The sequence below is a fragment of the Perca fluviatilis genome, chromosome 2, assembly GCF_010015445.1.
Source record: "Perca fluviatilis chromosome 2, GENO_Pfluv_1.0, whole genome shotgun sequence".
NCBI lineage: Eukaryota > Metazoa > Chordata > Actinopteri > Perciformes > Percidae > Perca > Perca fluviatilis.
In genome coordinates, this window is record NC_053113.1 from 30,523,340 (window position 1) to 30,548,322 (window position 24,983).

General features: G+C 39.9%; 1 protein-coding gene across 10 annotated transcripts in view; it reads right to left on the reverse strand.

Moving 5' to 3' along the window:
- grik4 (glutamate receptor, ionotropic, kainate 4) overlaps positions 1-24,983 on the reverse strand; it is a 334,323-nt gene that overhangs the window by 305,160 nt on the left and 4,180 nt on the right. For 6 of the 10 annotated variants that reach the window (XM_039786171.1, XM_039786160.1, XM_039786215.1 and 3 more), the window contains exon 2: positions 24,638-24,796. The exons of the other annotated variants lie outside the window; for them this stretch is intronic. The gene's annotated coding sequence lies outside the window, so the exon portion shown is untranslated. The remainder of the gene's footprint in view (positions 1-24,637; positions 24,797-24,983) is intronic. 10 annotated transcript variants of the gene reach the window in all.

A 24,983-nucleotide genomic window follows, 5' to 3' on the forward strand; every position in this document is an offset into this window, starting at 1 on the left:
TAATGCTGTAAATGTGGGCAGAGAAGGTTAAATGTCTGAGGGCACGATCACACGTGCAAAATTAAGATTAAATCACTTGCCTGCATTCGCTCATGTGTGACTGTATCCCTAACTGTGTGTTTGTGCAAGTGCGTGAACATTTGCATGTTGGTGTGAATTTGTGTTTGTGCGTGCATATGTGAGACTCAAAGGGCAATCCTAAATGTCCATGTGTAACGGGTCTGTGTCTTTGGAGGGCAATTGTCCAATAAACCCGACACATAATGCACTCTGGCTTCATTAAAGTGCTCATATTATGCTCATTTTCAGGTTCATAATTGTATTTAGAGGTTGTACCAGAATAGGTTTATGTGGTTTAATTTGAAAGAAAACACCATATATTTGTTGTACTACACATTGCTGCAGCTCCTCTTTTCACCCTGTGTGTTGAGCTCTCTGTTTTAGCTACGGAGTGAGACCACTCACTTCTGTACCATCTTTGTTGGGAGTCGCACATGTGCAGTAAGTACTGCTAGCTAGTCAGTTGCAGAGTATGAGGGCGTGCCATGCTAGCAGCTAGGTGAGCATTATAACGTGTGTTACAAAGTGACGCACGTTCGTCACGGAAGTAAAGGCTGGACTACAATTGAGCTGTTTATAGCAGTTTGTGAACAGTGTTTTCTGCTGGAGATGGTAAGTCCCTTTGGGGTGGACTTTGGGCTTTTTCACTTTGTAAACCTATAATGTGCACAAAAAGATATATAACACAATAAAGTAAAGGGGAAAAGCCAAAAAGCACAATATGAGCACTTTAAGGGTGCTCTAGCACAACTTGGCCAGGCACCATCTTAACAACACACTACCTTTCCCGGAAGGCCCACAGTCAATCACACACAAAAGTGATCCATGTCATCCCGCTCTGCTTGATGTCTGTCTCCAGGTCCCTTTGCTAGGTGTTCTTGGGCTGGACTTTCTTTCTTGTGACTTGGGGTTTCCATCTAAGGGCTGCCTGGTGGTGCATATATTTGGTTTTCGGAGTGTGTGGCCAGTCCATCCCCATCTTCTACTCTTGAGCTCTTCTTCCACTGGTTGTTGGCCCATTATCGGCCAGAGATCATTGTTGCTGATGATATCTGGCCAGTGGATGGTCAAGATCCGTCTCAGGTAGCTGTTGATGAATGTTTGTTCTTTCGTCATTGTTTTCTTGGTTGTCCTCCACATCTCTGACCGCAGAGTAGTATTAAGGCTTAATGTTAGAACTGAAGAGGCTGAACTTTGTCCGATGGCTGATTTCGTTGGAGCTCCAAATGATCTTGTGATAATTCAGTATGGCATCACTAATAAACCTCTGTACTGTGATGAAAAGCCAGTGATGAAAAATAGAGGCCTTCAGAGGCATTAGCAGCAAAGTGTTCAGAGTCTTCAGGCAACAGATGGCAATATATCTGAGATCGGAAAATGGAAATGTCTAACTGGAGAGAACTTCTGTCGGCAAGGGATGAACCGGCTACCTCAGGGGTCGGCAACCTTAGGCACGCGTGCCTCCACGGGCACGCGGGACCTTAACCAATGGCACACGGGCAATATGTGTGCAAGAGAGTTATTGGTGTGTTGAAATCATGGTTGAAATGCTGAAGCACTCTCTCATCCGCATGCCAAATTACAACGTTCACAGTTGCGCGACCTCATAGGTGCCGATACCGTGGGTGCTCCGGAGCTTGAGCACCCATGGAAAATACTGAGCACCCACGTGTGCCAGACTGCCAGTTCATTTTTACATTAATTTAATATTAAACATTGCAGGTGGTGCTAAGTGGAGCGTCTGTCATAGTGTGATTGGTCATGGCGGTGGCATTGATTTATAATTTCCCACGAAGCTGATTAAACTTCTCATCTCCAATCCTATCTGTATCTGTGAGAAGTGGCGCTGTCCTGAGTTTACGGTTTTAGTATGGCGTGTGTGTTCGTGTCGGCCGCTGTCCATTTCCTAAGGTTCTGAAATGCAAACATTTTTGACAACTTTTTTTTTTTGAAAGGGTGTGCGCGTGTGAGCACCCACGGAGGAAAACATCAACCGGCGTCGCGACCTGTTATTTACGGTAGTTTGATTGACTCATATCTCTGACCGGGGAACAATACAAAGAGGATTACCAACGGCCGCTGGGGCAGATGAACTAACGCTAGTCTTGTTACTGTAAGGAGGCTACAATTAAACCTTCGTGAGTTAAAAGCCAATACTTATCAATGCACTCACCTGTGTAGACCGGCATAAACATGTAGAAAGCGATATTTCAATCTGCTCTGTCTGCTCAATCCACCGCGCTGTTCTACGCAAACACAGCTCTATACTCTGCAAATAGCACATTTTTACAAAACAAGCTAAAACAAAAGCTGTCGGTTTGTAGTCTGTTTCTTAGTTTGCAGGGAATCTTGAAATTTGGACAAATTCTTATAAACTTAAGCTGTCTGAAGAAACCATCCTCTCCGCTGGAGCGGTAAATATGGATGCATTTTAAGACCAAAACAAATACATGTGGCTACTTAATATGCACGTGAATGACGCAATCGTTATGTTCGTGTTCTTCATTCTCGATAATGATGCTGGTTGTGTTATAATTATTTTGCCACAGCATCGTTTCATTATCAGTCCATTCATTATTAAAGCTGGAATTTTCCACAACTTTTCGCTTCAGGCTCTTTGACAGTGATATTTTTGTCAGCCCATTTTCCACCAATCAGGACTGCATACTAAAACCATGTTTCCATAATCATAATAATAATATACAATAATAATAATAATTACAAGGTCCTGATTATGAGAAATAAATGTTATCAAATGTTGCTATGGAATAAAATTACAGATTCCCTGGATATTACATTTTGATGTGATGTCATAATAAAACGTAATGTTAACATGGCACACTAATAAACAAGAAATTTTGAAAAGGGCACTTCATATCAAAAAGGTTGCCGACCCCTGGGCTACCTGACCTCGGTGAGAACACATCAAGGACAATCTCCATTTGTGTGCTACGTGCGAGAAAGGGTAACTTCAGACGGCAATGTCGGCACCCGATTCGTCGGAAATTGCCCAGAGTTCATAAGGGAAAATGGCTTTTGATTGAGGACTATTCAATGAACCTTAATGTCTGACATGCTCTTGGTTAAATGTACTTGCCACATAACATTGAACCACTTTATAACCTTAAAATGTGACTTGTGATTATGACTTGATAATATGACCAGTTTATTTTTATATGCATGTGTATTAATTGCTTTTCTTTATTCTAATGCTATTTTGATTGGGTTACCTTTGTATGTATTAAACCAGACAATCAGTCTGGCTGCTTGTTTCTTTTCCTGACTGTACGGATGCCAAGTGTTTAGATGTTTTACCATGCCATATGCTGCTGGATATTTGCTGTAGTCTCATAAAACATTACCGCCTCTGACCAACTGCTTCACTGTCTTCCCCCTTCCTCTTCTGGCTGTCCGTGTGGCTGATAGGTTTATTGACTTGTCAATAATTAGACAAGCATTGTCTAATAAAAAAATTTAATATTGAAAGCAGTGTCAACATTGACTAAATAATATATTAGTTAAAGTAGGATGCTTCATAAACAGCATGCACAAGAATACTTTTTTGACAGACATTTTGACTTGTCAAAGCAGGAAAAGCACATAAAAAAACGACTGCATTCCATTTACTGTACGTACACACCGCCGCCGACTTGACCTTCTAAAGTTACTTGAAGTCAGGTAAGGCAGCACGGTGGCTCAGTGGTTAGCACTTCTGCCTCACAGCAAGAAGGCTCTGGGTTTGAGTCTAGGTCGTTCCGGGCCTTTCTGTGTGAGTTTGCATGTTCTCCCTGTGTTTGCATGGGCACCCTCTGGGTGCTCTGTTTTCTTCCCACCATAAATACATGCATACTAGGACTACAGTTGAAAATTAGCTGACTGGTGCATTTACAGAAATGCTGATTAATGTGCATTGTCCTAATCAAATAAACTTACTTACAAGTCATTCATTTTCAATGGAAGCTGGCTTCTCTCAGCTGCAAGAAGCGGCAAATCAGTCGGCATCGCGTTTTGGGCGTTTTGAGCAACCAGAGAGTCAATCAGAAAGTTGAAAGAATGTCAACTTTATGGTAATGAGCTATGACGCGGTTCAGCGTCAAGCAGCGGCAAACGCCAGCAACCAATCGCAATATAGACGTCCTTCGCGCTGGCTGATTCCGGAGAAACATACGATGTAAACTTTCGTTCCTACCAAAACATTAGTTCAGAGAAAAGGGAGAAAAAGCTCATAATCGCTGTTGCTGGTTTCCCTATCATTTATGATATGACGTTGCTTTGCGTATAGGGACCATTTAACGTTACCTGCCGGTCACATCGTCTCTAAACAGTCCGCTCACAGTGAAGTCCTGCACGGATCAACAGCTGGCAGCTGCTCGCTCTGCCTGCATTCTGCTGCGGTTCAGCAGCTAACGAGCGAGTTAACTGCTAACAGACATCGCTGCGACCAACAAACAATACAAATTCTGTCCTTATATATGTAATTTATAAAAGGTTTTTAGTGTCAATGTATTGGCCGTGCAGTGGCTGCTTGTGCTTTTTCTTCAATCGTGTGTTGAACATGATCGAAGAATGCTGCCACGTCAGAGCGGCCAAAGCGTCACCGTTCTTTTTGACAAGCGTCCTTGACAGGGCGGCCAGAGCTTCTTTGCAACTCAAGTCGGCGGCGGTGTGTATGTACAGTTAGGTGAACCAGTTCCAGGGTCCTAGTATTGAGCTTGCTGGCTCACTGGCATGGTTTACTGTTCACTTCATAGAACTGAGCCATTGTTAACAAAATTTGTTTCACCTGTCCTTTTCCTGCTATGACAAGTCAAAATATCTGCCGTGAAAAAGGTCTACTAGGGATGCACCAAGCCTCTTGTGATACCCGATACTGATTCCAATAGCTCAACCCAGGGTATCTACTGATACCATTTACCAACCTGGTACCAGTGATCTCTTTTTACCAAATTGAAAGGTTGTATTCCTCACTGCGTCTAAATCATTGGAATCCTTTTCATTTAAGGTAACATAAGGCCAGTGGTTGCTGTGGCACTAAAACTTAAGTCAGTGAAACACAACATTTTATAATAACATTGACAAACAAACTATATTTATTGTTAATTGGTCACATCATGGATGATAACCAGTCTACTTAATAAGGTTAATATGGGCACCAATACTGACTCGATGTATGGCAGTCCATCAGTCCATCCCTTACATGAATAATACATTTTGTGTAGTCTATATTTCACTCCAGGTCCTGCAATGGACAAGTAACAAATGGATCAAATGGAAAATGATGGAAAAAAGTATTATATAAGTAGGGCTGTGAAAACCGTTTTAACAGCACAATTTGACGCACAATTAACGCGCGTGCATTCTGTGATTTGAGCATGGGGCCATACATACCGTAGTTTGGGAAATCAGGAAGCGATGCACCAATAACATACATCCATGCGTTGTTGATGGCTAGCGGAAACTGTACAGTGTAAAGTGCTTCATGATAACATCCATCCAGTTATCTTTAAAAGTAATCTTCCAACATCAAGCAAGTGGGATACAAAGTTCAATTTTACAACAGCAAGATTCATTTGTAACTGGTGGGTGTGAAAGTGTGGCAGTCATCGGTCTCATTAACTGTACTGTGGCAGTTGCAGTGGAATTTGTGTCGGTATTAGCTCATATCTACCCATTTATGCTGTGTACATTCAGTAGTTATCATGAGGTACAGACACTTTGACAAATTAGCATCAAACAAACTACTGTATCGTTAAGGCCTCTATTGTTTATTTACTTTATCCTTCATCTCTGACACTGAAGCAGAGCAGTTGCTGCGAATGGGCTTGTCTATCTAAATAATATTTCTATAAAAAAATTGGCCAACAAGTTGTGGGTGTAGGGTTGAGTTGGAGCCTGGGGGTAGGTGGTGAGCGTGAGAAAGAAACAGTCAACGTAAGTACAATGCATGTGCCAAGGACTAGCATTAAATCAGCTGGCACACATAAATTTAGATACAAATGAAGCTGATGAAGCTTTGGGGATTTACATGCATTGACGTTAAAATGGTACAGCTTTTGTCTACTAACAGCATGACTACTACCTGACTATGAAAATGATGACTATAGTCACTATCAAAAAGAGATAAAAGCTTTTGCTGATTTTTGTGACACTCATTTCCTAGAACTCAATGTTAAGAAAACTAAAGAATTAGTAATTGATTACAGGAGAAATAAGATGACAACTGAGGGAGTGGAAATCAAAGGTTCATTAATAGAAAGAGTGAGCACATACAAGTATTTGGGCATCATTTTTAATGATAGGCTAACATGGTCAGATCATGTTGACTTACTGATGAAGTGATGAGAATGTTTTTTATGTCAGTGATATGTAGTGTTTGGAGTTACTGTGTGGTGGGTTGGGGTGGGAATGCTGGGGCAACTGAGAAGGCCAGGATTGATAGAGTGACTAAAAGGGCTGGAAAAATGGTAGGAGAGTTAAATACAGTGGATCAAGTATATGACGACCGTCTGGCAACAATGACACAAAAAATAACGAGAGACCCGGGTCACCCTCTTCATAGTAATTTGACTGGCAGAGTTATGGAACGTAGTGGTAGGCTAAGGCCTCCTGTGACACGAACTAAGCGGTATGCTCTCTCTTTTATACCTCAGGCTATCAGACAGCACAACAAGCACTTTAAAGTGATGGTTCGGAGTAATTCACCCTAGGGTCCTTTGCACCATGACCTCGAGCCAAACACCCCCCCAGAAGCTTTTTTCACCTGGGTCGAACATTGGGAGAGTTAGCGTAGAGTAGCGTTATCAGCTGAATAGCTTAGCGCAGGGGCTAACGGAACCACGTTTGTATCTCGTAAATTACCCCATTAATAATGCCCGAAATGATACCAAACGTCTACAAGTAGTACAAATAGGTTATGCTCTCATAAAACGATGGATTGGAAAGTTTGTAAGTACACCAGAAGTTTATGTAAATAACACTTGCCTGCTGGCTTCTGCTCTCTGCTGTTGTTGTTGCTGCTGTAAGACGAGTGCTTAGGGCCGTCTACAAATTACAACACCGAAAAGAGATGCAACAAAAATATTTATTAATTTAACTTTTTTTTTTTAAGTAAGTGCTGTAGTATAACTAGCAGGATACAAGTAATAATTGAGGTAAGTTTGGAGACATTACCTTATTTAATCATTGAATTAATAAATATTTTTGTTGTAACTCTTTTCGGTGTAGTAATTTGTAGACGGCCCTAAGCACTCGTCTAACTGCAGGTAGCAGCAGCAGCAACAGAGAGCAGAAGAGAGCAGGCAAGTGTTCAAATTTTCCAATCCATCGTTTTATGAGAGCATAACCTATTTGTACTACTTGTAGACGTTTGGTATCATTTCGGGCATTATTAGTGGGGTAACTTATGAGATACAAACGTGGTTCCATTAGCCCCTGCGCTAAGCTATTCAGCTGATAACGCTACTCTACGCTAACTCTCCCAATGTTCGACCCAGGTGAACAAAGCTTCTGGGGGGGTGTTTGGCTCGAGGTCATGGTGCAAAGGACCCTAGGGTGAATTACTCCGAACAATCACTTTAAACGTACATTTTTATAAATTCTGTATTGTATTTATGTATTGTATTTTTATATTATATTGTATTTATTGTATTGTATTAGGCGTGTATGAGCACTGTAATTTCCATTTTTATGGATGAAATAAACTTGACTTTGACTTTGACTAAGGCCACAAAACATGCATTTACAAAGAAAAGACAGCAAAGGCAAAACAGATGATAGAAAAGGGGAGAATGAATGAGTTGTTACACTGTCAGAGCTAACAGTGATAGGTTCTTTAATATATCCAGTCCACTGTCTATATAGAAGCAATCTCCTGGTATAGAAACCATAATACAGTGGCTGCAAGCATCCCCACAAGCAAAGAACATCAGGGTTCACTAATCTCTGTCTGCAGCCTCCTCCTCCTCTTCTTCCTCTGCTCCTCTAATCGATACCAGACTCCACAGCACACACTAGGTTCGAAGAGGCTGCTAGTCCACTGATCCCAATCTCCGCCCTTCAGCAGATAAGGCTGGTACAGGAAGGACAGTGCAATAATTGGCTACAACAAACTTGTCAGCTTTCTACGCCTTTTTCTCCCAGCTCAACTCATTAGGTTAATCAAGATGGTAATAGGGAGAGAAGATCATCTGAGGAAGCCTGCTAAGTCTAGTGAAACTACACCTAGTAGGTACTCTGAGCCCACAAAAGACCAGATAAAATTCCACTAGACACCATTTGTTTACGAGTATCTCTGTCACAAAGACAGCCTTCAGCCTCCAATCTGCCACTCTCTCCTGCATGCGTCTTTTCCTCTCACCTACCTAGGTTTCTCCTCTGTTACCCAGGCGTCCTGGCGCCCCTCTTAAAAAACACCCCTTTTTTTCTTTAAAAAAAAAATTTTTCTTTTTTTTTTTAAAAAAAAAAAAAAAAAAAAAAAAAAAAAAAAAAAAAATAATTTTTTTAAAAAAAAAAAAATTTTTTTTTTTTTTGGGGTGATAAACATAGCACAGTAACAGATGTAGCCTTATAATTTGTACACAAGGCAAGTGTCAAACCTGAGTATTGTTCACATCAAATGTGAATGGAGCAGGCCCAAGCTTTGATAGAAGGGAGAAGTGTAACTTGTCCATCAGAGTAAAGAGTTGCATCTCTCTAACCACCCATACAATCAAGCTAAAACAAGATGTAATTCTGTTAATTCTGCACTTGCCACCCTGCATGCGATCTGCCCACTTTTTACAAATGACTTACTGAAATGGGAAGATTAAGTGAGAGGGGGATAAGGATAATGAAATAGTCAATCTATTTTAAGATTTCATTTTATCTATAGAACAACTAAGACTGAAGGTGCTTTCAGATTGAAAATTTAGAGCAAATTTAGAATAGTGTGCAATGGTACCCTTTTTATAGGTAAATCCCTTGTATTAGATATGTTAATATAAGTATGAGCACATAAATAACAAAAAATGCTCATAGATAAGGCTATTGGTGTGATAACATAATTACTGGCATGTTTGCATTGTTGGCAAGCCAATTAATGAGATAAAATGCCTCACTGATGTATAAGCAAAGCATACTTTAACTAGTTTACCTTTGTGAGTAGTTGAACTCCCTTTAGTCCTTTTCATTTGGCTCTGCCAAGCTGTACTGTTACTATTTTTCCTGCATTCATCAAAATGGTCACCAATATTGTTTGCTAGCAAAGGTGGTACAGACTAGTGGTGTAACGGATCACAGTTGATGGATCGACACTCATGGTTCGGAATGCATGTGAACCGTGGATTAATCACAAAGTTTAACCATAATAATAGTGTGAAATACATTTTTACTGTCACTGTTACGTAAAGTAGGCTGATAAATCTCTATGGAGGGTTGCCGTGAAAAGATACAGGCAATGCCGTTTTCTGTTCACATGAAGGGCGCATGTTAAAATCAGTTTTATGTTCACGTGAACGGAGCATGTTAAAAGCAGCTGATAGAGCCGGCTACAGAGCTCCATCAAATCAGTTGCAGTTGGTAGTAGAGTTACCCGAGAATAGGGAGCTTAGAGACGGGGTTGGGTACCGAAACCCGATGCTAATATGGCACCGGTGCCTAAACAACCTGTATCTACTGAACGGAATAGCAATGCAGATTTCGGTGCCTCATTTTGGTGGCACTTAAATGCCTGCGCTGCTCTCTGATGCTCACAGACTTTAGAGCATTTCACACTAGTTAACACTAACGTTACACTTGGCAGCACGTAACATTGATGTTAGCCTACCGTTAGCTAGTAGCTGGATTAAACACGGTTAAGTGTGACTGTATTTCACTGTAGAGAATTCCAACACCGGGACGTATAACAGTCTGCAGCTAAAGACACAAACTAGCACTTGGTCACTGCTGTTGTCGGAAAAACAACACAGATAGGACTAAATGGACCATTTACTTGAAACTGGTAAACCTCGTAGTGCATTCAAAATTATTGTAAAATACTCTTCTTCTCTTCTGGTTTTGTCGTTTAACAATTTTTTATAAATCATTTAAATCCCCCCCTTTTTTGTGCTGATCTGAAAATTGATCCGATCCGTGACTCAAAACCGTAATCCGATCCGAACTGTGAGTTTTATGATCCGTTGCACCCCTAGTACAGACCTGCACTTTGGTGGGGACTAATGAACATGGTGTAAATATGGTGTAAAATTCTGTATCCATGTGTGGCTGTAATGCTCATTATACACTCTTTCACCCTTACTACTTCGAATGGAGGATAGCCAGTGAACAGTATACTTTTTCAGGCATCAGTCTACATATAGACACGGCTGGAAGTCCTGTCACTGGGATAAGTATGTGCTGAACATTTGACTGACAATGGAAATGGGGTACAAGGAGCAAGGAGGTCAACAAGATGTCGAGCCAAGTGAGCAGTGAGTATTGTTGTGAAAGTTCTTTGGTAAAATGAGTACCTTGGGAAGAGATTAGGCCTGGAACTGTCATCTCTTTTCATCCACCGTCTTCTATTTGGTTCAATTTAGTAAACTTAAAAAAGCAAACACCTTTACTCAGTCACTGCTTCTACAACTCCTGCCAACTGTGTACTCAGATAAGGATGCTGTGTCTTCGTATGATAATTTTTTATACAGTTCTCTCCTCTTCAAGTCCTGCACATGGCTTAAACTAACCTAAAAAAAAACATTAGTCAGTAGCTTTGAAATTTCAATACACACTTGGCACAGAAAAATATGTGAAGCTTTGTCAAAGTGTTGATGTTGTTTAAAAAAATTTCACAATGTAACTCCTAATGGGTAAACATGATGAGGTGATATTAAGGAAGTCATTTACATATTATCAACGGAATCCTTAATATGAACGAGCTCAGTTTAAATATTGTCTTTGGGAGCTGAGACCTGATTTTAAGGGCCATCTGTGCCCCTACATTTAAGCAATATTAAGTTGGATTTAACTTCAGTGAGGCTTACGAAATTTGGCGCAAGCACCTCAGTCCTAGTCCCTGATTTCTAGTCCCTCCCCTTTTAGTCAGTCAGCCAACATGAGCTAACGTTAGCTTTGAAAGCACATTCCCCTGGCACGTGTGCAGTAAGAAAGGGTCAAAAGTCTGGACGAAATTGGGGGTTCAGGGTCTGTGGAAATAATCACGTGTACCCACCCTCCAATTCCTTTGTTTTCTCTCGTTATGAACTGACAGACCAAAGAGCATAGATTACAGTCGCAGCAGCTGGAGAAACTGCCTCTTCCTGTCATTGTGTTTATAAAACCCAAGCCATTTCAGGAGCATGCAACCAACGTCCAATTCTGGAGTATATACATTTTTTTCGACAACATACCCAGCTGCTACTACATAAAACAAATACATTTACACTATGCATAGTTTTATGTCACTATACACTGTATGAAATACACAACTAAGAAATGCATGCAAACTAATAAAATCTAGTGCAATCTACAGTAGCAATATAACCTTCCTTATAAGCATATTTAAGGAAAAGTAGATTCAAAGAAGCTTACAATTATAAATTATTGGGTCAGTCAACCAATGGGCACCATTAAGCTGAATGTGGCTGACCATTGATTGATTTGCAGGCTCATCAGCCTAGTGAATCAGTAATTTCAACCATTTAGTGCTCTTTCGCCTTAATTTCCCCCCGTGCCTCTTCCGTTCTTCTTCCACAAGCAAAACACAGCATTGCAAAGCACAGGAAGCCAAATGTTGTAGTACCAGAGCCAGTTTTTTCTCTATGAAAGAGACAAAAATTTATTTTCTGTCACAAACGCCACAGAAAATGTGTGCAAGTCTGTGGTTATCTCGCTGACAGGGGAAGTGTTTGCAGTTTGTTCGTGTGCAACTGTTAACAGAAGACATGAGGTGACCTGAGCCGATGCATCAGTCCAACTCAGAGCTTCAAAAAAAATAAACACTTTGATGCTAAGTAGTTTTACTGCAAAATTACCAATTTTTCTACATATTGCCAATACGTGACCATTTAATACTATTTTTCTGAAACTCTGGAAACACTATAAACTATCAGAGAGATGCATACCGTGACATCTCTTCACACCTTTTACACAGGAGCATTGCCTGGCTTCATATCTGTGCTATTCACATATTGAAAATAAAAAGAGAACAGAGCTTTGAGGTCAACGGAGCTCATCATATCTAAAATGCTATTAACACACATACTGTCATCTGCTGGGCTCAGAATGGAATGAGTTCACAGATTACAGACAATCCTAGGGCGTTCGATTAGAGTTCCCTGACAGAGTGAGCCTCTCTACTCCGTTCCAAATCTCTCCAGTAACTCTGCAACCTCTGAGGAGGCTACCATCTGAATACTGATGTAGTCATTCTCTCAGTCAGAACACAAGAGCCATAATCCCAAAGCCCCTGCGCAAGGACCTGGTCCTCCTTGAACCATAATCACCCTTACATCTCTTATAAGCCCCAGCCTGGAGAACATGATTAAAAAGCAGCCAGGACATACTGCCTCTGCACCTGGGATCTGACTAGTCCCCTCTGTCGCATGTCAATCAAGCTGAGAGGTGCAAATGTGCACTGACTCGCGACCCCCACCAGCCAATTAGGATGACTGGAAAGCCACATAGCATATGCCGTACATTAAAGGGTCTCAGCTGAAATAGTGAGGTCTCATTGAGCTACAAGTGTATGTTGATGGCAACTATGGGGAAAGAGACAGCTCTGCAGAAGAGTCTGAAGAGTCAGTGGCAACTCAGTTTAGGACAAACCACTCAAACTCAAATCTCCCATTAAGAAAGAAACATTAGGCAGAGGCAAGAGGAAAGCAAGAAGAAGACAGGCAATACGTGAAAGAAGCAGGCTCGGAGGAACTATAAGCAGACTACAGAAAGAAAAGGCTAGGTGCAGTGGATTCAGCAGATACATCTAGGGCTTGGGAACTGGAAAGCGTAGTCACTGAGAGACTGTTTCTCCTGAGAGACAAATGGGACTACAGACACTGACCAGACCCAGTGTGAAAATGGATGGATACTGGTTGGTTCCCAAGTCTAATCAGAATGAAGAAGCAGAAATAGACAGAGGGGAGCATGGCAAGGAATGAGCATCCAAAAAAGGAAAATGGAAATCTTTGAGCCTTGAGAAAATGACTAAAATGGAAAGAGCAAGAATGGCTAGAGAAAAAATATATACTGCAAATCAAAGAGGAAGGAAAGGCACATGATGCACTCTAGACCACCTTGGGACCTGACCAACTGGTGTCTTTTGTCAGCCAGACAAAAGACACAGCACTCGTTAAAACCTAGATGAGAAATGAGTGCAATTCTTTCTATGAATTACACGCAGTCAGCATGAAGCATCATACTCTATTGTGAACTGCTTCCAAGAATGAGAGAAGGTTCTTGTTTCCGGCATCAAGGTTGCACTAAAGAACAACAATCCATAGAAATATAAACTCTACGACTCAGATTCTCTTGTTGTGGCCAAGCAAAAGCGAGCCCAGTTCTAATTTTCCATCTTAAAGAACTGGAAAGGGAATAAGAAGCGGTCTGGCAACGCTAGGAAAGGCACAATATTGAGCAGCGAGCTCGTGCCTTGCCTATAGCACTATAAAATGCCCATTTGGATATAATTTAAAAGAGAATATTTATGTTTGATAAAATTCACATTCACAAATCAAAGTGAAGTGCAGACTGCCAGCCAAGCTGGCTGGCATACAGGCCAGCAAGGGGGACTTGGGAAGGCACAGAGAGGTGGTTGACAAGATGGGGTGTTTTAGGAGTGATGTAACATGATCAATTCTAACAATGTTAATTTTCTGCACATACCAGTGGAAGAAGTCGTCAATAAGAGAGAGATTATTATGGTAGTCTTCAGGGCTTAGACCTTGAGCGGGAGGCCTGAGTTAATATGAATAAATATTCATGTATTCCAGAATTTTCAACATTTACTGACCATATGCATCTCACTTCACATCTGTATAGTGACTTTGTTATCAGTTAATGGAAGTTTAAAAAAAGCGATTAGGACCCAGCTTGGGCAGGCTCCCTCCTTACGATCTGTGAGCTGCCCATTTTAGGGCACCGGCCAAACAATACGAGCTCTCAAGTGGAAATCTGGAAGCCAATCCAACCAGTGAGATACCTTTCTGCCCCAACCTGTACTATCCACCTCTGGAAAGAGGGTTTTGTTTTGCTTTTTGTTTTATTTGCTTGTTTTCAGGTTTTTCATTTCTGTGTTGTTCTTTTTTGCATTGGAATATGGGGTGAATCATTTGGGTGTGCCACTTGATGAACATAACAAAATGAAATCTGCAGCAACTCCTCAATAATGTCAAAAGACTTAAGGGTAAGGCTCATAAAATTCAAATTAGACATTGTTAATACTGACACCCCAGTAAGTTACAGATAATTGGTTTAAAAGATTCTGTAGCTTGCTGGAAATTAAGGTGCTGAAGGTACACGTGTACATGCACTGTGGACAAGCCCCTAAATCCATCAATTCCCGGATGAAGATTCACAGTTATATTGTTAATGTCATAGGTGTGCATTTTGTATGCAGTCCAAAACAGTGCTTTAGGAGATGGTAAGGGGATATCTGCTTTTCCTCAATCACTGAAGGATTGGACCCAGACAGCAATAAGTATTGAATGGAAAATTATTCTTAGAAATTGAAAGATGCCTGAAAAGCCTCCTTGCAAAGACTGGGTGATATATGGGGCATTCCATCAATCACTTTCTGACCTCACCCCTTTCGATTTGAAATTTCTTTACTACATATGAGAATGTTAGACGGTGGTTTGATTGACCAGAATGACCAACAATTCAGAGACAGGAGCCATCAAAGTGACCCATATTGGACAACCACCCCTCATAAAGACACATATCTTCTGATGCTGCTTCAGATCAATAGCACCATACCAAGCCACCAGTCTCTGGCATACTGAACTGTGACATAGCCTTTGATTTCTTTAAAAGGTCAGATTTGTTTATAACTTCAAAAGTGAAAGGTGTAAGTGTAAGCTCACTGAGGATATTGATTTCCATGTGGGTGTTATACCTCTGTATTTTCTCTTTGTTGTATTTCTAAGAAAGCCGCTATTTTGCTTGACCGCTGTATATTTTTTTATAATATATAGTCAAAATTGCAAGTAAATAGAAAATAAAATAGAAAATTAATGTATTTTATTATTCTTTATATATATATATATACATACATATATACACTTATATATACACATACATATATATATATATATATATACACATACATACATACATACATACATACATACACACACATATATATACACACACATACATATACATATATATATATACACACATACATATATATATATACACACACATACATATATATATACACACACATACATATACATATATATATATACACACATACATATATATATACACACATACATATATATATACACACACATACATATATATTTATATATATAGATATATATTATATATACATATATATATACACATATATATATATATACACACATATATATATATATATATATATACACACACACATATACACACATACATACATATATACACACATACACACATATATATATACACATATACAGTATATATATATATATATATGTGTATATATATATACATATATGTGTATATATACATATATACATATATACACACATACATATATATATACACACACACACACACACACATATACATACACAGATATAGAATGTTGACAACTTAAAAGAAAAACCAACATTAAGTGTACTAGAACAGCTTCTACTGAAGAAATTTACATCATTTTTAACAGATATGCCCTTATTTTAAGTTTTAAAGCTATAGTGTGTAGTTTCTGTCACCCCCATGAGGAATTCTAAGTAATGACAACAACACTGTTGTTGCATCTACATGACACAAGCCTTCCATGATGGCGCACGCACCTCCACCCCTCCTCCACTCAGTTGCTAGTTGCCAAGGAGGACACGGAGGATAAAAATAAAAAAAATAAAAAAAACGATGGACTCTTCAGAAGAGGTAATTATCTTCACTTGAGTTTCTGCGCGCAAAAGTCGCTGGACTACAACAATTTCTAAACACAGCCATGCTGAGATATCCAGAGAGAGTTTTGTGAAGCAGATAGTCTTAATTAGCTTTGTATCAAGTCATTTGGCAATGGCTTGAATGTAACGGACGTTCATTAAAATAAAAAAAGTTACGCACTAAAGCTTTAACGATGGTAGTGGAGCGTGCCGTCTTACATTGGCTACTGGTCCAAAATCTACCACAGATATTTATTTGGTTGAGATCTGTTGACTGTAATTCATATTATCATCAGCATCAAATCACTCAGTGACCCCTCGTACCCTGTATGACAGCCTCTGCATTTGTTACGTTTCTCTACTCATTTATTCAGGTTTGTCCTTGGCCTGAAAGATTGGTACAACTTAATTACTTGTTCTTACTCCTTACTCTAGGTACTCTCTAACTCCCTAAATCACTTTCTTCACTGCCTTTTCATGGACAACAATCCAGTCCAGTTCCAAACACGTTCCAGAACGTTGCCGTGCTAGCAGTTTGTTTATCCAGGTGTTTTGCACTACCTGTCGTTTGTTGTGGTTAAATCAGGAAAGGTAATATCTGTATGCTGTGACTTGCTGCAGGTTCTTTAAAAATTGTCTGATTTCACAGTCACGGCCCATACACAGCCTGTACTACTGCTGCTGCTTCTGACTTGGTTTATTTTTTATATTGAAGCCATTGGAGTCTCATAATAAAAAAAAAAATGTTCTGCTGTCTATCTCCAACAGAATAAATTCATGGCCCTACATGTTAAAGAAAATCCTGCCCTGGCATAACGCTGCTGCGAGGAAGATAATGTATTACAAAGGACTATGAACTGAATTTTATAAATAACTCTTTCCAGTGGAGACAAATAAAGAATTGTGTAGTAGAAGTTGTCATTTGTTTTGGGTACATCATGTCAGTATACTTCTACCCTTTTGTACTATTTCCTGATCTAACTAAACAATAGCCATAGTCTGACAACATGACAAGGCCTAATTGCACCTGTATCAATGGACTCCTACATCGTCTTACATTTTATGACTCATAACCAAAATGTCACAAAGTGGTAGGTAAGGACTGGCTGCTATAGCAACAAGTGTCGTGCAGCCAGGATAGCGTTGGATAAAAGCTATGTAAAGGTTTTCCCTATGCACATGAAATTACACTTTTCAATTATCAAGTGTGGTCAAAATGCAGCCTCTTGGGAGACCGTGTGCTACAGAGCTCCATCATGCAAATGATACTACATTGTATTCATCACAAAAACAAATCCCTTGCCATTCAAGCCATCTGTGAAATTAGAAGTTAATCATGGTTGATTACCCTCAGAAAAAAAGTGAGCAACATGTGTCCAGTTCACTTGCATTTCCTTTATTGGTTTCCAACTTTAATGTGTTATTGATTTGCAGTGGTGACAATCTAACCTCCCCTCGTAGCATAATAATGAGGGCGAGGCTACAGCAAGGGGACCATTTATCTGTGTCAACATATTACAAAAGGGAAATTATACATCTCTCCTTTCCTTATGTTTGAGCCTGAGACTGAGGCCAATTCAGAGTCCATTACACAGGCCGTCTTTAAAATCTACCCTGATGTACAGTGACCTAAAGGGCTTTGTGAGACTGCATGAATAAACTTTATAGTATTTGGGAGTCACATAAAAGCTTGTTATTTTTTAGCCTCCTAATTTTCTTTGACAAAAAAAATTGTTCGAAAACAATTTTCCTTTCCTTTACCTGGGCAAAAAAAGTTCAGACTTTCACGCTACTATGGGATCAAAGGTAACGTCTAGCCAGCCCCTCCTCTCCCGCGAGGAAACTTTCAAATTGGCCAGTCATCAAATGTCAGGTGCTCAGAAAAGAGAAAAACTAAAAAAAGAGAAAATGATAGCAGAGGTGCAAGGGACTTTATGGCCAGATATTTGATCAAATAGTGTGTGGGAGAGCTCTTTCGCAGTACACAAATGGAGTTTGTGTGTGCAACCTGTGTCACGACTGGGGGGTCATCTTGTCCTGGGCACAAGTAAGACACACGAAGGGCCTGCCAAAAGAGACTGAGGGCCTTTCTCGATCTGCGTTCTTGTCTGTAGTTGTGTCCTTGTGAAATGTCATCTTTTGTGGCCAAAGTTTTGTCCCAATACACAAGTTCGCTTTTCACCAACAGTTAAAATTCCCAGAAATATTCTCAACATGCCCATTTTACCAAGGATGCATCGGTTGGTGGCTTGTATGAACTTGACAGCCCCAGTACACATTGGCACTACACATGGCTTTCATCGACAAATTCAAGCAGTCAGATATATGTGAACTCCCCTTTTTATTGTATCTGCTCTTAAAAAAAAAAAAAAAAGACACTTCCTGAATGTAGCAGAGTCTGAACACATCTGACAACAGACAAAATAAAAAAAAATTTAAAAAAAGGCAGCGACCGGAAAATCAACATCAGTAGGCAATAATCGATTATAGTCTGTGACTGCGTCGATGCAGAATCGTCCACGTCCGCATCGATGCAATGATTCATTTCAAAACCCCTAGCAGGCGACCTCTGTGCTGGGGGTATTCCGCTACACCAGCAAGAACGCATCATCTGAAAACAGTCCACAACGTGCTGTGTGCTCGTGACCCTGCAAGTTAATTCTTCCAAGAACGACTGGGAAGATCGTTTTCCCCTAAGAACACAAGTCCATTCTTTGCTTTCTTGGGGTTGAGAATTGCCCTGAGAGTCTGTGGCACTACTTCGCTGGCCGTGTATGGAAAGAATGCATATCTCTACGGTGTGTCCATCTAGGTTCTCTTTTTTTTTTTACCGCAGGTAGGTCAGAATCCGTGCAGGTGCTTTATCTATGGCAGCCTGCCTTGCACATATTCTACCTCTCGTTTGTCACTGTCTAAACAGTTGACAAGTAGTGTAGTGGATATGGATCATCTTAGACAGTCAGATGAACCACTCCCAAAGGCACACTCTGCACACATTCACAGGCGTACTGTCATAAGAAAAATGAGAAATGAAACAAGCCCAAGAGGAATCATATACATACTGTAGGTCAGGGATTCTCAATGTCCAGGCCGAGACCTGGTACTGATCTGTGCTGTGCTTGCAACTGGGCCTCAAATATGTCATGTGACAAAAGCAGACAACTTCTGCAAAAAATAACATCTCTGTGCAGGCTCTTCAGTTCTTATCTCCAAGGATCTATGTTGTTAGAATGGGGCCCCTGTAGTAACTCTCTTTCCTTCTGTTACATTTTGAAAACTGCTATAGTGTATCTAAAAAAAGGATTTGTCTTGTGTGTACTGTAAGGTTGTCAAATGCCCACTTAAGTACACCAGCATCCAGGTAAATGGCATGTCTTTACATTGCATTGTTGCTAGTTGCTGTGTGCATGCCTCAAAGACTAAAGGATGGATGTGCGGTAGCTGGTTAACCTTCACAACTTTGGGGAGTTGGGCTCCCATGTCCAATCCATCAATAGATCAAGAACACAATGAGACCATGAATCTTACTTCACTTTTCTTGTCAACACATTGCAAATGGCCCTTGCAGACATAATATCATGTTTGCTCACCATGGCACTTATTCAAAATAGAGGCAAAACACTCTACTTGGCTTTCCACCCATTACTTTTCTCTTTTGAGCAGACTTTTTATTTACTCTTAGGCCTGATGTTCTAGCAGTCTTTCCATTGGATAAAAACAGACCAATAAAGAGACTGGCTCACTATTGAAGACTATTTCCTTGAAACATACATTACATGTGTGCTAAAACTGGACATTTCTCTCCCTCGCTGCAACCGACAACCACTAAGCTTTATGCAAATAATTGAGTCATGATGTCACTAGTAGGGCTGTTCCTTTATGGAAAAAAATCATAATCACAATTACTTTGGTCAATATCAAAAAATAAGGATTTTTAACAAGATTACTCATTGACTTTTGGAAAGATGTTGCATTTATTGAACTTACAAATCAGTGAAAAACAAATCAACAGTGAAAAAAAGGGCTGCACAATAATTGCAATTTTATCAAAATCGCAATATGGACTAGTGCAATATCCAAATCGCAGGGGGGCACAATATTTGTTAAGGCAAAATATGTGTCAAACCATTCTGAACTGAAAAAGTATTGTGGTGCTGCGGACACTTCCCAGCCTACAAATCCTATCCTACAGACAAAAAAATAATAATAATAATTTTTACTTTTAATATTTTTCAATGAAAATTTGAATAATGATACAAAAATGATCATTCCTTCAATATTGTGAATCATATCGCAATTGCAATATTGGTCAAAATAATAACAATAAGATATTATCCTCATATCGTGCAGCCATCTAGAGCTACAAAGATTAATCGATTAATCAATTTGTTGTCAACTATCAAATTAATCGGCAACTATTTTGATAATCGGTTTGAGTCATTCTTTATGAAAATAAAAGTAAAAATTCTCTGATTCCTTGAATGTAAATATTTTCTAGTATTTTTATTCCTCTATGACAGTCCACTGACTATCTTTGAGTTGTGGACAAAACAAGACATTTGAGGAGGTCATTTTGGGCCTTGGAAAACAGTGATCGACATTTCTTCACCATTTTCTGACATTTTATAGACCATGACAATGAAAATAATCAATTACAGCCATAGTTCCAACCTACGTGGTTTTTAGTAGGATAATTCAAAGGTCATTTTTAGCCAATTTTGACAACTTTAGTTGTTAGACACATCATTTAAAGAGTCATAGCTCTTTCCTGCTTCTTCAGTTTAAAAATTCCATCAAATACTGTACATAGGAATACTACAGTACATGCTTGCAGCACGTAACCCAGTATAAATTGACTTTGAGCCCTGCAAATTGTGCTTTCCTGCAGTGTCTCAGCAGCAGGATTTCTTTTTCTCTGTGTTTTATTTTTGCAAAACACACAAAGCATTGTTATCAAAATAGTGAACTCAATTTAGTTTTGACTGAATATGAATCTGTTTGACTTACCGGTAATTTCAATCAATTTTGTTTTACTGTAACTAAATCAATGTTGACCTATGTTAGCTTGCATGACAGAGGCCCCATTTTTACCTGGTATTAAAAAGTGATGTGGAGATAGGTCTGGCAATGCGAGACCAGTAAATAGCAACAGCAAACATTGCGACGTAAGAGCAGAAATGTCTGTAGTAATATCCTAGATATTCGTGAATTAGGGAACATTTCATGAAACTAAAACTAAGGATATTGTATAACGGTGGCTGCCTTTCCAGGCAACAGCACGGTACAGAGCTCCAGAGAGCCGGGGATGTAAGAGCAGGCAGCACCGGAACAAAAACAGCATCACATCACCGACAGTATGATAATATCCAAAACGCACAATTCACTCTGAGTGGTTTCTGTGACATGAGAAATACTTTTATTGAGTACGTAGTTCTGCTCACAGTAGAGGGAAGTAAAGAATGTGGTCATACGTGGCCCAAACCACCTCTGAATGCGGTCTGAGTGATCGGATCTCAGTGCGTCCTGGATGCATTCACACCTGTACTTAGAGCTGTCCACTTAGATCGGATCACTCAGATCGGATTTTAATTGTGCACACAAAATGCCAGAGGCAGTGAAAGCTTGTTGTGCAGACACAATGTCAATGCCACTGCTTTTGGCAATTCCATTGATGCACAAACAAAAATCAACAATATCATCAATTAGCCACCTCTGACATGACCTTTTCTCTTAAAGTTGGCTCGCTCACAGGCAAAGTAAAATAAGTCTTTAGAACTTAAAGTGTATTTCAAAAGGTAATTAAAGGGAAAAACGTACTTTAAAATAAAGTATATTATTGCAGGATAAAGCTAGTCTGATTCCAGACCTCTGAATCGCTGCCCATATCTCAGATTTGTTCAGCAGTTTAAACAGGTCAGTTAAACTGGTGTTGCGCTTATTGATGTCGATCTCCCTAGTTTCTCTACAAAGCCAATCAGCTATTTGTAGGCCTCATCTCTGGCAAGAAAAAGTACCTACAGATAAAATATAGTGTAGTAGAAGTGATTTTTTTCCCCCACTTCAGTAAACATCTGTGGATCTACGCCAGCCAGCACTTTACTGGAGCCCTCCAAAGATATGCCCTAAACACTCAACCTTGAAGACTGTCCAGTAACGACACTGTAAGTGTAACCTTGAGAAAACGACTCCACCAGCTATATTAGCAGCACAATAAATATGTTAAACATGACCTATGGAGGCAAGGAAGAAAACATGACGCCTGCTCAGCAAACAGGAAAAAAATGTCCTCAAGTTTAAAAAATGCCATATTTAATGTACACTATTGCTGTGATTAAAACCGTTCCCTCATGTGAACTATATAGTAAATAACCAAACGAGATTTCCGAAACTATACTGAAATTTTCTAAAGATCGTTGCGCCGGTTATTTGTCTGACGGAAGCGGGCGCACCAGGCATCATGAAAACAAACCGAAACAAAAATACTTACAACACGTCCCTGAAACAAACAGAGCACTGAGAAGGATAGTAAAAGGTTGTGTGTGTGTGTGTGTGTGTGTGTGTGTGTGTGTGTGTGTGTGTGTGTGTGTGTGTGTGTGTGTGTGTATATATATATATATATATATATATATATATATATATATGTTGTTCATTTTCCAACGTATATGAACGAAAGCCTGGTCCATTTTTCCTTTTCAGTTTCCGCGGATCCTTCTGCTTCTTCTTCTCCTCCGGGAAAAACCAACAACCGTGTTGTTGTGGTATACGGGAGGAAAATGTAGGGTATGTTCACTCAAATTAGCCGTGCTAGGTGGGTATTTTACAGAAGACTATATAGTGAATGATAAACGCTGTGAATTCAAACAGCACTACAAAATGGCCAACACATTATATAGTGTACTATTTCCGTGGTATGGAACGGTTTGGAACACAGCTTATGTGTGAGCATTGAGTCCTGAGCGTGAGCATGCTGCAGTGACGGCTGGCTAAATGAAGTAGGACAGATGCAGAGCACGACAGCGCCGCTGTTCTTTCCAACTCACAGGAGAAGAGACTTTGTTAAGGACAAGTGGTTGTCACTCTGTCCCTCACTGTGAGGCAGAGAGCAGCTGATGATAATTAACCTTCAACACAATCAGCTAAGACCTCGGAAGTCAATGTCACACAAACCCTGAGATGAGGGCCGTGTATTCACTCATGTAACCAGAAAATTAAAGGAAATGTACACCAACACTTCACTGGCATCTATCCCAAAGAAACAGCGCAAAGCTATGAAACCAATATTGTTATAGTAAAGAAAAAATATTTTAACATATACTGAGAGGATATGGCCTGTAGAGAACCCAGGAGTGACCACAGGAGAATATACATCTGTAATCTCAGGGTTTCCCACAGCTAAAACGGAGAGCTCAACACACAAGGTGAAAAGAGGAGCTGCAGTACAACAAAAATATGGTGCTTTTTGAAAATTAAACCATGTTAACCTATTCTGAGATAACCTCTAAATACAATTATGAACCTGAAAATGAGCATAATATCAGCACTATAAAAATAGGAAGGGTAACTTAAGAATATATTGACTCTGACTGACCAGAGTGTGATGCTGGAGGATACCATGAGACAACATATACCGCAAATTAAACTGTAATGAGAGTTACAAATCTCTCGTCGATGTAATAACCGCTTCATCTTTCTGACCTTTCTTTCATCCAATCGTAGTAATTTCTTACAGAACTGTGGTTCAGATTTGTGGATGATGATAAATAGCAGGCTCCTGACTCTGCAAAGGCGGTGTTCACTCTCACTTTTTACCGTAAGTGTCACTACTTTAATTATCATTATTTGTTTTGCTGGTATAGTATATAGGAAGTAAAGCCTGATCCACTTCCAATTTGTTTATTGTAGTCTAGACCTTGGCAAATCTGGCCCCTGACCAAGCTGTAAATCTATGCATACTACAGGGACTATACACCCAAGCTGGATAATGTGTGGGCTATTTCCAAGTGAATTAAAATACTTATTTTCAAACAAAGGAAGTAAAAACATCTGTGTCTCCACTGCAACAATAAACCAGCATTGGCCCCCAATGTGCTGAAAAACTGGCCCTTGGTTGAACCTAACTGCCAACCACTGCTTCAGGTACGCCAGCTGCCTACAATGCCCCATTTTGCTCTGTTAACAGTAGAACTGTTTCGCAACTGCATTGGAAATGAGTGAACTCTGGAGCGCACAAACAAACAAACAGCAGCCAGTGAGTAAAGTGAGCAGCACCAATCCACCCATCTCAGAAATAAAGCCATGAAACAGAGCCATGGAATTCACAAACAGGTGCACAGGACACAAAAAAATAATTTTGCACCAAATGGCATTGGGTAATCTACCAAAATGTGCACTTTCACCAAATGCAGAACAAAAACAGAGCCATAAAGCCTTACTAGTGCCAATCTGGTATTTTGCATGAAAATCCACAAGAGGAATAGCCTGAACATCTGTGACGGAGAATTTACCTGTAGGCCACTTCTCTGGTAACTGAGCCCCCTTCTTATTTGAGAACAGGTCTGCTGCTGGTCTGGGACTTGGCCTAGCCCTGTCTGTGCTGTCCTGATGCTGAAGCAGGTTGCGTCAAGCATCGGGAGCTGCTGCTCCTTCCACTCTTCCACAGTACTCTATTAAAAGCAAATTAAACATTTCTAATATCTGTTTTGGGTGGGTGATTTGTTAAAAGCAACATAAATTTAATGCATTTAAAGATAACTGAAGGCACTACATGTCTGCAGAAAGTCATAGTTCATTGCTTTAAACATCTGTTTGACCAAGAAAATAAATGATATCCTTCAGAAAAGCTGGCCGATC